We start from the raw sequence: 14690 nt of genomic DNA on the forward strand, positions 1-14690 counted from the left end.
AGGCCCAGGAGTGTGGCTGTTCTAAACAGCTCGGGTCCCATTTCCTTAGGAGGCAGGGTGCTACTTCAACTTAGGTCCTAGGATTTGTGGCCACTCTGGGCAGCCAAGGCGTAGCTTCCTCGTGTCAGGGCACTGCTTCAGCTTTGGCACCAGGAAGGTGGTGGCCAACGTATGTGCTCTGGGTGGCCAGAGTATTGTTTCTCCAGGAGGCAGTACCACTTCAGCTCAGGCACAGAGGGATGAGACTGTTTTGGGATGCATGGTGCTGCTTCATACCCAGGCAGCTCCCTCAGCTGCCTGGAGTTCACACAGGCAGGGGACCCCAGTGGTGAAGACTGTAGTGGTCCAAGGTGCTGCTTTGGGCAACCGGGATCCTCTTGCTTACCTGTTCCCTGTAGGGAGAAGTTCCTCCAGGTTTCCAATTGATTCTAGCTGTGGGAAGATGTGAGGGAGGCCAGGTACTTCCTTCTGTTCTCTATGTGGCCATGCTGAGTTTCTGTGCTCTCCAGGGTCTCTGTAGCTCCTTTAATGTATGTTGGTACTGTCCTTTAGTTATTGTATTAAAATATAGTTTACTTGTTGTTTTGGCTGTCTTTGTTGGGGAAATGAGTGCTAGAAGCTTCTAGTTGACCATCTTGCTCTGTCCTCCTCATTTTGCACGTTTATGAGAGTGCCTGATTTCCAGGAAATTTTTTTCAGCCAGTCAACCTCAGGACATGCCTTAGTTGTCCCTGAAGTCACTAAGCAGTATCATTTCCAGATGCCTGTTCAAATTCACTGAGCATTAGGGGGTTACCTGTTAAGAGGTATAAAACCCACATAAGTGTGTCCGATTTTTAACTTTTAACTTCAAAATAAAATAAGCCCAAAAATATATATTCTGTTTATATACCTAAAAACTTCCTCTTCTTTAAGTTAATAACTTGTTCAGTCATAGAGAAGAAAAGAATGAGAATATTTCTCTCTAAAGGATTAAAATTAGTAATTGTTTGCTTGTTCGTTTGTTTGGCAATTCCAAGAGATGTAAACTAAATGGACATAAATTGGTAAGGAAAGATTCAGCAGCTGGCATACTTTCTTTTAAAATGGGTAGCCAAATTAGTCTATCTTCCTGCTCTCTCAAATACCACTGAAATCTAGGCTCTTTACTTGACTCAATGAGAAGATCACTATCTCCCTATACTGTGGGGTCCTGATAGGATCCTTGCTGTTTTTCTTAGCCTAGTGCTCTTACGCACAAACAGACAGCACCATGGCTGGGAAATTGAGGTCAGGAGGGAATATGCCACTCTGCCTGCCAGGCTCCCTAGTATGTTATTTCACCTGCTGGGTACAGAAACTTCCCTCCAGAGTTCAACAGAGAAAGTACTTCCTTGATTAATCACATACAAGCTCCTGCACCCAGGGGTCACTGGGTGATGATTCTTTGATATATACCAAGAGAATCCACCATATAAAGGTGATATTACTGCTGCCATCAACCCTCTCGGTATACATTATTCTAGCCTATAGGTTCTAACCATAGCCAGCTTGTTTTAATAAGATTTCAGAAAAAGAATCAACTCAAAACTGCTACAACTACTGTGAAAAACAAAACAAAACAAAACAAAACAAAAATTCGCCCTGAACTTCCTACCCTCCTCTGAAACAAAATAACTCAGGTTTCTCTTAAGTTGACCTTGTTTTTCCTATTGTCTTCCATTTTCTTAGTATTATCTTGTGTCTATATTTTCTATCTGAAACAACCCTGAAACAGCACTGTCCACGGAGCATTCTTGTTCTCACAGCCTCCAACATGCCATGCATGTGTACCAGTCTTTATCCAAACTCCCACCATCACCCCCAAACAGCCCGTCAGAGGCCAGAGAGTTTTGTTGATTAATAAGGCAAACATTGACTGTGCAGCTGTCTCATTTTGTGCTGCACACCATTCTAGGTGCCAGAGATAAAAGAATAAGCAAACCACAAATAATTATTACATTCACGTAGCTTTCAGTATAGTGGAGAAGACACGCATTTTGCAAACCACTTTTTATTAAAATATGTAATTAAAAACTGTGACAAGTATAGAATGGAAAGGTTCACTCAGTTGAGAGAAAGCCTAACCAACATGTCTTTATTTACTCAGACAGATCTTGGAAGATATCTTTGATGAGAACCTTGGTAACAACAATTAATCCCAGTATAGTAACAATTAAAAAAAAAAGGGAGGGAGCTGTTGGAATGTACATAACACTTTTCCTTTTTTTGTGTGTTTGTTTGTTTTGTTCTTGTTGTTGTTGTTTTTGATAGAGAGTCTCCCTCTGTTGCCCAGACTGGAGTGCAGTGGCATGATCTCAGCTCGCTGCAACTTCCACCTATCGGGTTCAAGTGATTCTCATACCTCAACCTCCAGAGTAGCTGGGACTACAGGTGTGCACCACCACTCCCAGATAATTTTTGTATTTTTAGTAGAGATGGGGTTTCACAATGTTGGCCAGGTTGGTCTCGAACTCCTGACCTCAGGTGATCCCCCCACTTCAACTTCCCAAAGTGCTGGGATTACAAGCATGAGTCACTGTGCCTGGCCATAACACTTTTTCTTTAATGATGGTACCTCTAGGTTGGCATATCAAAAGTAGTGTTATTATCAAATAACTCAATAAGTGGGTACTCTTAGGAAAATGAGTTTAAAATTTAGAGATGCCAAAATGCACATTTACATACATTCTGCAGTGTATATGTTTCTATATTTGTACAGTTATCTACCACTCTTTCTAGGATGACAGAGAGAGATAGCAGTCAGTAAAGCCAATGTCTTTGATTTTTTTTTTTTTTTTTTGAGACAGAGTCTCACTCTGTTGTCCAGGCTGGAGTGCAGTGGCATGATCTTGGCTCACTGCAGACTCTACCTCCCAGGTTCAAGTGATTCTTCTGCCTCAGCCTCCTGAGTAGGTGGGACTACAGGCGCGTACCACCACACCCAGTTAATTTTTGTATTTTTAGTAGAGACAGGGTTTCACCATGTTGGCCAGGTTTGTCTCGAACTCTTGACCTCATGATCCACCCACCTCTGCCTCCCAAAGTGCTGGGATTACTGGCTTGAGCCACCTCACCCGGGCGTCTTTGATTTTTATCAGAAGATCTGATTACAGTTTATTACTTGTAGTTAAATATAAGTTCACTCTACAGTATGGTGAAGCCGTGACACCAGAATCAGATATACAGAATACCAACCCCCTTGCCACCATCTACTAGCTGTTGATCTTAGGCAAGGTAATCAACCTTGAAGCCCCAGTTATCTTTACTTTAAAAGGAAAATAATGTTTGTATCTTGGAAAGTTCCTGTGAAAATTAAATAAGAATATTTCATAATAAACCCTTGTAGTGTTTAGTACGTCCCAGATACTGTTCCAAGAATTTCCCAATATTTAATCAATTTATCTTCATAATAAACCTATGAAGAAGGTTTTTTAATGAGTTTTGAATCACATTTTATATATGAGGACATGGAGGCATAAGGAAGCTACTGGGCCAAGGCAAACAATTAGTAAGAGGCAAAGCTCAGATTCAAACCCAGAACTTAAACTCTCAGTCACTTCACTCAGAAACTTTGAATAAGTATAAAGCAATGAAAAAAAGTGTTTAATAGGTTGTAAGCATTTTAAAATGTGAATTACTTTCAATATAGCTAACTTTTTAATCCATATTCTGGTGAATAGTCTTTTCAAATTTCCTCAGACTAATACATTTCTCCAGGTGGAGATTTAGATCTCCTCTTCCTTTTCCTTAATTTCTTACTCTTCCTCTTCCATCAAACTTATCATTTTTTTCTCTCATGAGCATTCTTATTAATTCCACCTAAAAGATATGTGGCATCTCCTTATCTTTAATTTAATTACAATAGCAGAGTAGACAAATCAAGATGACTTAATATTTATAGATTTGTATAATATCTGAATTGAATATAAATATGGCTTTTAGCAAAAATTCTAAAAGCTATGTTGACATTCTAGAATAATTTTTCAGGTATTCCTCAAGAGTGTTGAGGTTCTAATACATAAATTCGTCTTTCATTGTCTTCTCCACTTGGAAGTTACTATGTTGGCTTATGGAACAGAGTACATATACTACCCTGAATTTTATGGTGGTGCTGTAATATATGCAAGTGTAGCATGAGGAATGCCCACTCTGAGGAGCAGCGTGCTTTCTTTCACTTTCTCGGGGAAAGTCAATTTCACTGAGATACTATCCCTTATCCAACATCACACACAAAAAATAGGAAGAATGAAGTCTTTTTTGTCATTGGCAATGATTCTGTATTAATTTAGAATTGGATGTACTGCCACGTATTCAGAGAACTGAATACCCCAAATGTGATATTGGAAAGTACTATTTCAGGCCAGGTGTGGTGGCTCATGCCTGTAATCCCAATACTTTGGGAGACAAAGGTGGGAGGGTTACATGAGCCCAGGAGTTCAAGACCAGATCCAGTCTCTATGAATAATTAAAAAATTAGCCATGGAGGTGTTGCCCACCTGCAGTCTCAGCTACTCAGGATGGGAGGATCACCTGAGCCCGGGAGGTGGAGGCTGCAGTGAGCTGTGATTGTACCACCACACTCCAGCCTGCATGACGAAAAAAAAAAAAAGGAATAAAAAGAAAAATACTATTTCATATATTGAACAAAATATATCTCACATATTCAAAATAATAATAGGGATTATTTTCATAAGGCCTTTTATTTTCCAACAAGTTTAAAATCAGTTGAACAGTCTCCACACCTCCCCCAAAAAAGTCATTATGAAATCATAATTATGACATGTAAAGGAATTGTTTTTATATATAATGCCTATATATTCTTTAAAAGGAATATTTCATTTCCTTTTAAAATCCAATAAAGTGTTATCTCCTCATAAAAAATTATATAATTTTAGTCCTCTTGAAAAAGATTATAATTAATCTGAGGTTTCAGGCACATGCTTAATCTATTAGTAGAAAAATCTCCCATCTTTACTGTAATTATCTTGAAAAACTTTGAGAAGAGACTTTGAAAAATCTTAAACCATACATTAAAGTATTTTGAATATTGCTCTCTTTACTGAGATCAGACCAAGAGGAAGTACACTCTTAGCTGCAATATGAAAGATTCAGGCTAAAGAGAGAAATGGCCTCTGGTAAAGTTTTTACATCATGGAATTTTTTTTTTTTTAATCAGTGCAAATCACAGATCCTCTGTGTTAAGGGCTTCACAACAGAATTTTCACCTTTCAAATACAATTTAGGTTTAACACTGCTTTGAGACAAGGCGTGAACTGAGTGACATCTTAGCTTCGTTTGATCCTTCACCTTGAAGGACAGACTACACGGGACCATAATAGCACCAATCTTGAGTGAAGAACAATTTTGCTAAAACATCTGAAATACACTCTTCCTAAATAGTAACATCTGGTGGTACAGAACGTCCCAAGGAGTCTTTGTTCCCAGGAGATTTCTCAACCCAGTTTTTTGCCACCCAAGAGGCTTAGGTAATACAGCTAGGGTCAGAGAAATGCAGCCATCCGTCCAGCCTCTGGGTCGTTCTTTAAATAAAATTGCTTCCCGAACTTTCTTCACTCTCAAGTTTTGAATACAATGCAGTTTCAACCATTGCTATTGATATTTTTCTGTTAATTAAAAATAACAAATGACATTGTTGTCTGAGAGGAGTTATGCTCTCAGTAGTAGATGTCACCAGAGCCTGGAAGTCACAGACTTTGGGGAAAGCACAACTCTGCCCCCAAATCAGCAACATCTGCGATATGAAAAGGGGACTCTGGAGGTTAAAACCAATTTGAGCTTGTCAGTCTCTAGGCAAATACTGCAGAATCCTCAGGAACAGCTTGTGACGAGGGAGTGTTGAATGGAAATAAGCTCAATCAGCCTTCTGGTTTGGACCATTGAGAATACTGGTGTTTTAAATTTTTTATTTATTTGTTATTGTTCTGTTTCATTTCATTTTGAGTTACATTTGGGTTGAGCTCCTTATTCCTCGTCTGGTGTCTCTGGAAGAAATGTGTATTTCTGTGAGATATATTTCCTCCCGTCTCCAGAAATCTTCACGGAAGAGAAGTTCATTGCTACCATCTGTACTTGGTTTAGAAGAGCTTTCATTAATAAGGACCACCCTATTGTTCATTTGTTTGACATGTGGAAATATTTGTAATCTGTTTCTGGCGAGAGAGATTTCAGCAAGGACCTGGTTTGACTTTCAAACCCACATTGCCAATGAAAACCAGCCTCCTGGATCCAGAGGTCAGTGGGGGAACAAGCAAAGGTGTTTTATTCTGCCTTCACCCCCTCCCTCAAACACCAACACCTGTTAGAAGTGAGGTTAAAAAGATCCTGTTGGAACTCCGAGACAGAGACCCAATTCCATCCTGAAAGAGACTCTGATGTATGGTGTATAATGAAAGCTGGAGACTGCCCACTGTTACACATCATTATCATTCAGATCATGAAAGAAAATGAAATGGTTCAAGCAGATAACAGCTGTTTTTATTCTGCTTTTCAAAGATTCTCTTAAACAACGATTCTCTTAAACCTGATCTCATGGCTTTTATTTAAGGGTGAACACCCAATTGTAAACACAGGAGAGATGCATTCTCATGATGTCAGTAATAAAAGCATGTATAAAGCAGCATGTGTATTCTGGAAAGCTAACTAATCATTAAAGCCAAGAAACATAGTCTGGCACAAATCTGATTATGTGTCCAAGAGGACTTGATGGTATGCACATAAGAAAATGTAATGAAATAGCGGGAAGGAGAAAAGAAGGGAGAGGGAGGAGCCAGAGGGTTGAAGGGGAGCTGTTTCATGTTTGTGAGATGTTAGCAAAATTAGAAAAAGGTAAAGCTGCCAAGATCATCTGAGAAAGGGGTTAGCACAGCAAGCAGAAATGTAAGCAATTTTTTTTGTTTGTTTCACTATCTGTTGTATTACAGGCTCACCTCATTGCATTTTTATCTATTAGTTATAGACAATGAGGTTGTTACACAAGACACACACAGGAAACAGGACGAGGCCCCGTCTTTCTTTAATCAGGAGTTCAGATCTCATTTGGGACGACGTACATCTATTGTGTTTCTAATTGCTGTGATCATTATCATAAGCATTAGGTCTAGCTTGGTTGAGGAATTCAGGACCACACATTCCTCATCAGAATTCTGTTTAAATAAAATAGGATGCAAAGGAATTTTGATGGAGTCAACTTTATACAAGCTAATCTAATAGATATTTGTTGTAATTTTTCATTTTGTAAAATTACAGCAAAAACATAAGCAATCTCTCCTAGATGCACTGTAAGATGGAATGCTCATTTAAAAAAATTGTATTCTTATTTCTTCACATAGTAGGTAGCATCCTTTATTAAATGGGTTACTGTATTAATTAAATATAAACCATTCCTTACTGTACTTGCTAAAAACTTTTGTGTCTGAGGAAAATATTTGTATATATATGCATATAAAGTTTACACCTAATGTTAGCGTACAAACCACATTAATTATAACATTAAACTAAAAGATGAGTTCAACAAGCAGTTTAAAATTGGGAATCTGCTGTTTGTGTGCTTAGACTTGTACTTAAAAAAAAAATAGAAGGCATAAAAATGTCAGCTCCATAGATTTGCTGCTAAAAGACCCTTGTTCACTCGTGCATAAAATACAACTGCCCCCAAGGGTGTGCACGTTTACAAATGCAAATTAATCTTTACCTGCCCAACGCACAAGCTATAATGGATTTCAGAACTGAACAATATAAACTAAGCATGAGATAATTTTTGATATCTCTGCTAAAGAAAACCATAATGCATAGTTTGGGATCCTAAATTATAGCTGGATTTTCTGCTCTTAAGTGTTCATTTGCTTACGTGGGAGGGGCCAATGAAATAAAGTAGCAACAATTTGTACCAATGCATGACTTTTTATTTCTTTAGATCAAATAGGAAGTGATGTGTGGACTTAAACTGTTTTCAAATGGCCTTTCCAGTTCTGTTAGAAGCAATGTTCAGGCTAAACTGCCAACATTTTTCTTCAGTGTGAAAAATGCTGACTGTGGGGCTTGTGTTAAAATATAGCACACACACACCTAAGAATCTAATGTCCTATCTATTGTTGGATATGACTCTATTAGCTTTGCATGTTGTGAATTATCTGGACTACAAACCCCTGTTCTTTTTCTTTCCTTCTCAGTATCTGTGTAGTGATCATTTTCCTGCTCACTGGTGTATCCGCTACTAAAATACAAGTGAAAATAAAAGGAGAATATAAAGGAGACACTTCCTACCTCTGGGAGGAATACAAAAAGCACACACATTTGTACCAGTTAGCAGCCCTAAATATCTGTTGAATAAATAGTTTTAAACAATTGACTGAAATACATATTTTGAATCTGCAAATATTTCCTGAAACACAGAAGCTGTGTAGGTTAGGCAGCTACGGTATAGCTCTAAAATTCAGAGGATCCCTTCTATTTTTGGCACAGAAGATAGTCACATGGCTATGAAACATGAATTTGGATGCCAAATGAATAACAAGCTTGGAGGCTGAGCTCCAAGTGACTTCAAACATCTGTGAAGTGAAAATATCCCTGTACCAAGGCGTGCTACTGTGTTGAAAACAATTACTGTTACTGATCATTTTCTTGCTTAAAATAAAGTACATCTCTTCTCATGGGAGCAGGTGTAAGGGTGACTTTGCGAATCTCCATTAATCAAATCACAAATGGACACCCTCCCCTATTCTTGTAAATCCATGCAAACAAAATTACACTTTTTAACATCTCAAAAGAAGAAGTGTGCAATTTGTTAGCAAGAAGGATAAATTTCACCTTCCCACTTCTCCAGGATTCATAGTAATCCAAAATCAAGAGAGTACAGACACTTTGAAAATCTGCCCCTTTAGCCCCTGCCTTTGGTATATTAATGACTACAAGATGTTGGACGCATATTTGAGCAGTAAGAAGAACCTGCTTCCCAAAGGGAAAAAGAAACTGGGAACAGACCCAGAGAAACAATAACTTAGTGGACAGGTCTAAGAAACTCTGAATATCAGCACGTTCCAAAGCTTAGTAACAAAGCTTAGAATGTCATGTGATCTTTACTTGCAAGTCAGCACAAACCTTTTCTATCATTATGGCATCTAAAGCATGACTTATTTTTCATAAACAGATATTTTTCTTACGTTGGAATTTATCCTACGATGCTACAATTAGCATTCTGCCATTCTTTTTTGTCATAGTCATACAATGGTTTACTATCTACCTTTAAAAAGTAGAGAGTTAAGAGAGAAGGGAAATTGGTATTAGGTCCTGCATTGAATTTAGGTTCCTCTTTAAAGGATGCAGTGAAACAAAAACGTCCTCCTTTCAAAATGCTTATTTTGGATTTGAAGAGCATTCTCACCCAGGTGCCATTCTTTCCCTCTTTTACTTTTCTTCCAATTGTCTTACCTTTCCTGCACACATCCGTGATGCAAATTAGCACTGGCCTCCAAGCCTCAGGCATCAAAGGAATTAGGTCAGACCAGAAGAAATCAGGTTGCAGGCAAGAAAAAAATTTTAATAAAATAGAAGCTATGCCAGCCTGGAGCTTCTGTACTCCTTCAGGCAGACTAACAAGCCCTGGTCTTAGGTAATTGATACGTGGGAGAAAAGCAGAGATGTTTGAGAGACCAAAGATTTGTATAGTATTAGCAACGTGATGATATGTTGAATTTATTTGAAGCCAGTCTGTACATAGTGCTCTGATGGGCTTGGTGCTCAGCCTTAAAACAATTGCAATTAAAAATAATTCCAGGAAAAGAGAAAAGATCTAGTGCAATATCTGTTTGCTATAATTTATAAGTTTTTAAAAGTCACTTTGTATTTGTATTCCATCTGAGATTAGTGGTCTTTTAAAGCATATATTAAGTGTACACAGAAAATTAATTTTATGTTAGCATGTTTAATGCTTACTTACTCAAACAGCATATTATCTTCTTTTGAGTTATTTTAAGGACAAAAAATAGAAAGAGATTGTACTGGAAAATGTTCATTCTCCAGATGATCATTTTAGTTGCCATTATTACTGGCTCCAAAATGATTGGAGGAGCAATTCAAATTCAACCTATCACATTATCCAAGGGCATTCTATGAATAGCTGCAACACAGAGCAAGTTCTGGCAAAGATGCAAAGGCAGCGTATCGAAGTCAGCAATAGCATTCAAGAGTATTTTCCAGAGTTGGCGAATGCAGATGAGAATATTTATATGTCATCTCTCAAACTATAGAAAGTATTTTGGGAAAGATATTTTTCACAAGTCTTAGATTAGCCATTATAGCAATTTAAAGGAGGTTTTTGTTTGTTTGTTTGTTTTTGTTTGTTTGTTTTGGATGATGAAACAAACCTTTGGGTGATGCCAGTCACATTTACACATCATCCCATTTAATCCTTGCAGCAGCCCCATGAGGGAGATATTGGTGTCTGCATTTGTGATGAGAAACTGAGGCACAGGCATTAAGCAACTTGCTAAAGACCTCAAATTTAGAAGGTAGCAAAGACAGAATTTGAACTCAGGAATCTGAGGGAATTTCTAGAGGTTTTTCTCACTACTGGAAACAGTTTTAAAGTTTTAAGAAAGGTGAAGCCTCTTTGGTTTCTGAATGTAGTAAGTCTCAAATTCTGATAGCTCTCACACATCTCTTCAAAAAGGATCATCAGTAAGATCATTTTAACCAAGGGAAAAATATTATCCTACCTAACATGTATTGAGAAATTACTTCTACCAAATATACTTAAATTTTTCATGCATAAATTCACGTAATACTCACTATAAGATATACAGTTACCATCCCCAGTTGAAGAAAGGGAAACCGAGGCAGACAAAAGTTGAGTAATTTCCCTTAGGTTATCAGGTAGACAGAGTAAGAGCCAGGATTCATTAAATGATTTTGTGAATATAAATGAATACCAATAACTAAGGACACATTTTGCATATACCGTGCTTTTTGTCTAGAATTATCTTTCCTCTTCACCATCTTCTCCTACAGTTCAACTTTAATGTCAGCCTTCCCAGATCCACCTCTCTAACTTAGAAGCCTTTCTGTCTTCATGGTGTAGTGCTATCATATCATCTATCACATAGTGTAGTAATGATATCCTTAACTTTCTCTCCACTTGGATGCTAAGCTCGTGGGGGGAAGAGACTCCATCTTCCATGTCATTCTATCACTAGTAATATTACTTGTTATGTAGCAGCCACCTAAAACAGGTTGGATTTACAAGTGGAAGAAAGAAAATAATTGAAAAATACTTGGTTGCAATAGATGGATAATTGGGTGAAGGATGGCTAGATTTATTGATGGATGAATACACGGACGGATGGAAATATAAAAGAATAAATGACATACACATAGGAAACATATGAGTCTGTCCAATGTGTGTGCCAGTTTTAAATAGAGAGAGTTTCCTGGGTGCATTTCTAAAAAGAAGAACTTTAAAAAAAAAATTCAGTCACTTTTCTGCCTTATCTTTAATTACTGTTCTTTTTTCTATTGTTTTCTTTTAATGGCCATTAATAATGACCCAGCAAGCTGGTGATAAATTTGTTCTTGGACGTTTTCCCTACTTTTTTGTTATGTATATACCAAAGTTTTTGGCTTGATTTCACTCCTCTTAAGTAAAGGAGACTTTTATTCCTCTAATTACCTTCGAGTTCCTGCATCGAATGCACTGCATTCCTGACTCCCTGGATGTAGCCCTCCACTCCCCTCAGCCATTTGCCTAGCAGGCGCTACTTGAAGTTTTGGCCTCTAGTATCCCTACTAGATTGAGCAATGAAAGCAGCATAAAATCCTAAACCTACTGTCAAGTGTGAATCCTCTACTTCAGAACAGATATATCATCCTGGCCCTAAAAAGAAAGAGACCACATAATATTTCCAATATTGTCATAAATTCATCCACTTTGAGTATTTGTTATATTTACTTACCAGGCAGAGCAGGGGAAAAAAAATGTTTTTGTCATCAATAACCAAAGTATTGTAAGAAAACATTAATTTCACTTAAAAAAAAAGGCATGGAAACTGTAGGCTACCATTATGGATGCCTTATGATATAGCTTATAAATACAATATTATATTAAGAATGTAATTGCTAGAGACATTGCTCCATGAAAGAGGTTGGGTTGTTTACAAGAAAAAAAAAATGTCATGTCCTCCTCTGAGAGTTGTTTTGGATGATTACTTATCAGGGTATAAAAATATAAAGGCAAATAAAGATTGGTCTTTCTACTTGAGGTCAGTAGTTCACTGATTTTTGTCAAGAAAAGGAGTTTACTAGATTTCCTTTTGCAATATCAGACAGCTTGTCATTTTTTATGTGATAGACTATGTAATTATTTTTCACGGTGGTATACTATCCATCTCTATATATACACACATACATTTACACATACATATTTACCCTATGGCACTGCATTCGCTGTGCAAGTGTACCAAAACCTATTTAAGATGCAAACATCAAAGAGGAAGGGGAAAAGCAGTCCTATTGCCACTATGTGTAGATGTCTGAGAAAGTCTCCTAAAGACCAATTGATCAATATACAGAAATCGTCACAACTGCTAAAGGCTGCCAACATAATCTTTTAAAGCAAATGTAAAAGTAGATACTGAAAAATGTGGGTTACCAAAGTATTCTTTACCTCTGGCTCCCCACTCTGTGCTGTCTCATATTCTTGCAAGTCTCATTGGGATGCTTGGTAAACACACTTCACCTTTCTTTCTTCAGTTTCAGGGTAGAAAGGCTCCCTTTAACTCCTGAAGACAGTAAATCACAGTCTGTGTGGTGGTTCTCAGAAGACACTTAAAGGACTGAACTGGATGCTCTACATAGCACCCTTGCCAAAAGGGTTCGGAAATGACTTCCAGCTTCCCACAGTAATAAAATGGCACTGTTTGGCATCTTCGAGGTAATAAAAGTGAATTTTTTCCATTCTAGTAAATGAGAAGAGAGGCCTGGTTGTTTTAAAAACTGATTTAAATTCGTGTGTTTTCCTCACATTATAGAGCGTGATATGAGCACATTTAGGTGAACTTCAGACCACCTCAGAACATTACTATCCGCAGCTCTCTGGGGCAGAACTGGATATGCTGGCGGGTGGTAGAAGGGAGGTTGGAAGGATGGCCAGGTGCCCTGGACACTGCAGCCGTGATACGATAGGTGGCGCTCTCCCCTCTGAGTCTGTGTGAAAGATCTCCGAACGTGCTCTTTGGAGGATATTATTTTGCTTGAAGGAAATGTCTTGGACGTTCATCAGTGTTTCTGGCACTGTTTAACAGCTGCTGAGTCTCATAGCAGATTCTGGCTGTATTTTGGTGATGGGAAAAGCTTTAGAAAACAGATTTCCTGTCTTTAAGGAGGAGGTTTATGTTAGGCATTATTGTCATTTGTATACAAGACTTTTTATAATTCAATTTCGCTGTCCTCCCAGTTGCAAAGGAAAATCTTTTGTCATTCCTATTTGACTCATAGGGTCTAGGAAGAAGTTTGATCATCTTCCATTTCCCATCTGGTTATTCATAAGACACCTGCATCTCTGTGATTTCTCCTAGACTACACAATGCTACCAACTGACAACAGACGTTGTATAAAAGAAGGCCACCTTTCAGAAAAGGAACCTGAACATTAAAAGCTTGTCAACCAAACACACGGGATATAGCTTTTATTCCTTATTTCAACTGCACCAGAAGTGGAAATTATTACTCTTTTAAGCAGAAAAGACAAGATTGATACTTTTTACATAGAATCCAACCCACATTTGTCTTTGTTTATATTTTGCAATTATAAGGCTATTAGAAACAAATTAGTAGTATCACGGAAGAATTTTTAGTGACTTGCTGATTTCAACTATTGCCAAATACCCTCATCTACTCATCACATTCTTAATTAAGAGACACCAGTGTCTGTGTGTTTTTATAATCTCTTTGTTAAAATTACTCAGTAGTGGCTTCAGTAGTTGCAGACTAGTCCATTAATTTAATAGAGAGATTCAAAAGATTATTACAAAAGAAGCAGGATGTAGACACGCCCAGCTGAACAATAGTGGGGAAGAGAGGGGTCCCTAACAAAAGATATGATAAGAGGAAAGGGAAATATCACTGCAGTTCATAATGATGGTTGGTAAACAGTTGAGTACATGTTTTTAAGTCTGTAACAACTTGGTTCAACAAAGTAAGAATTAGTTGTAAATGCTAATGTCTTTGACTTACAAATCCTCCCTGTGAGTATGATCCAACTCAGAGCATTTGACTTCAATAGGTGACCATCTGCGATAAAAAGGAGAGTGGTTCCTTCTGTGCTAGTCCTGGAATACTAATAGAGGCAGCATTCCTGCACATAGTATGAAATCAATAAATACCTGCTGAACAGATGAATACATGACTAAACATGTGAAGAACAGTATCTCCTTTTTCTAAAGTACCATTACAGAAGTAATGGTACTTTCGACAAATATGTAAGGGTAAAAACAGTTACATTCTTGATCTTTAAAGTGTAATATATTTCTCCCCCATATTTCTTCTCTTTTAAAATATAGAAACTGTACTTTATGTACCCTGAACAACCTTCCTGCAAAAAAAAAAAAAGAAAAGAAAAGAAAAGAAAAAAAAACACAAAGCACATTCATCTCTGCCTCT

General features: G+C 37.6%; 1 protein-coding gene across 18 annotated transcripts in view; it reads left to right on the forward strand.

Moving 5' to 3' along the window:
- Positions 1-14690, forward strand: part of ADGRL2 (adhesion G protein-coupled receptor L2) — a 684558-nt gene that overhangs the window by 96852 nt on the left and 573016 nt on the right. For 17 of the 18 annotated variants that reach the window (XM_050769910.1, XM_050770082.1, XM_050768737.1 and 14 more), the window contains exon 2: positions 12784-12964. The exons of the other annotated variant lie outside the window; for it this stretch is intronic. The gene's annotated coding sequence lies outside the window, so the exon portion shown is untranslated. The remainder of the gene's footprint in view (positions 1-12783; positions 12965-14690) is intronic. 18 annotated transcript variants of the gene reach the window in all.

This window comes from Macaca thibetana, chromosome 1 (genome assembly GCF_024542745.1).
Source record: "Macaca thibetana thibetana isolate TM-01 chromosome 1, ASM2454274v1, whole genome shotgun sequence".
Taxonomy (NCBI): Eukaryota; Metazoa; Chordata; class Mammalia; order Primates; family Cercopithecidae; genus Macaca; species Macaca thibetana.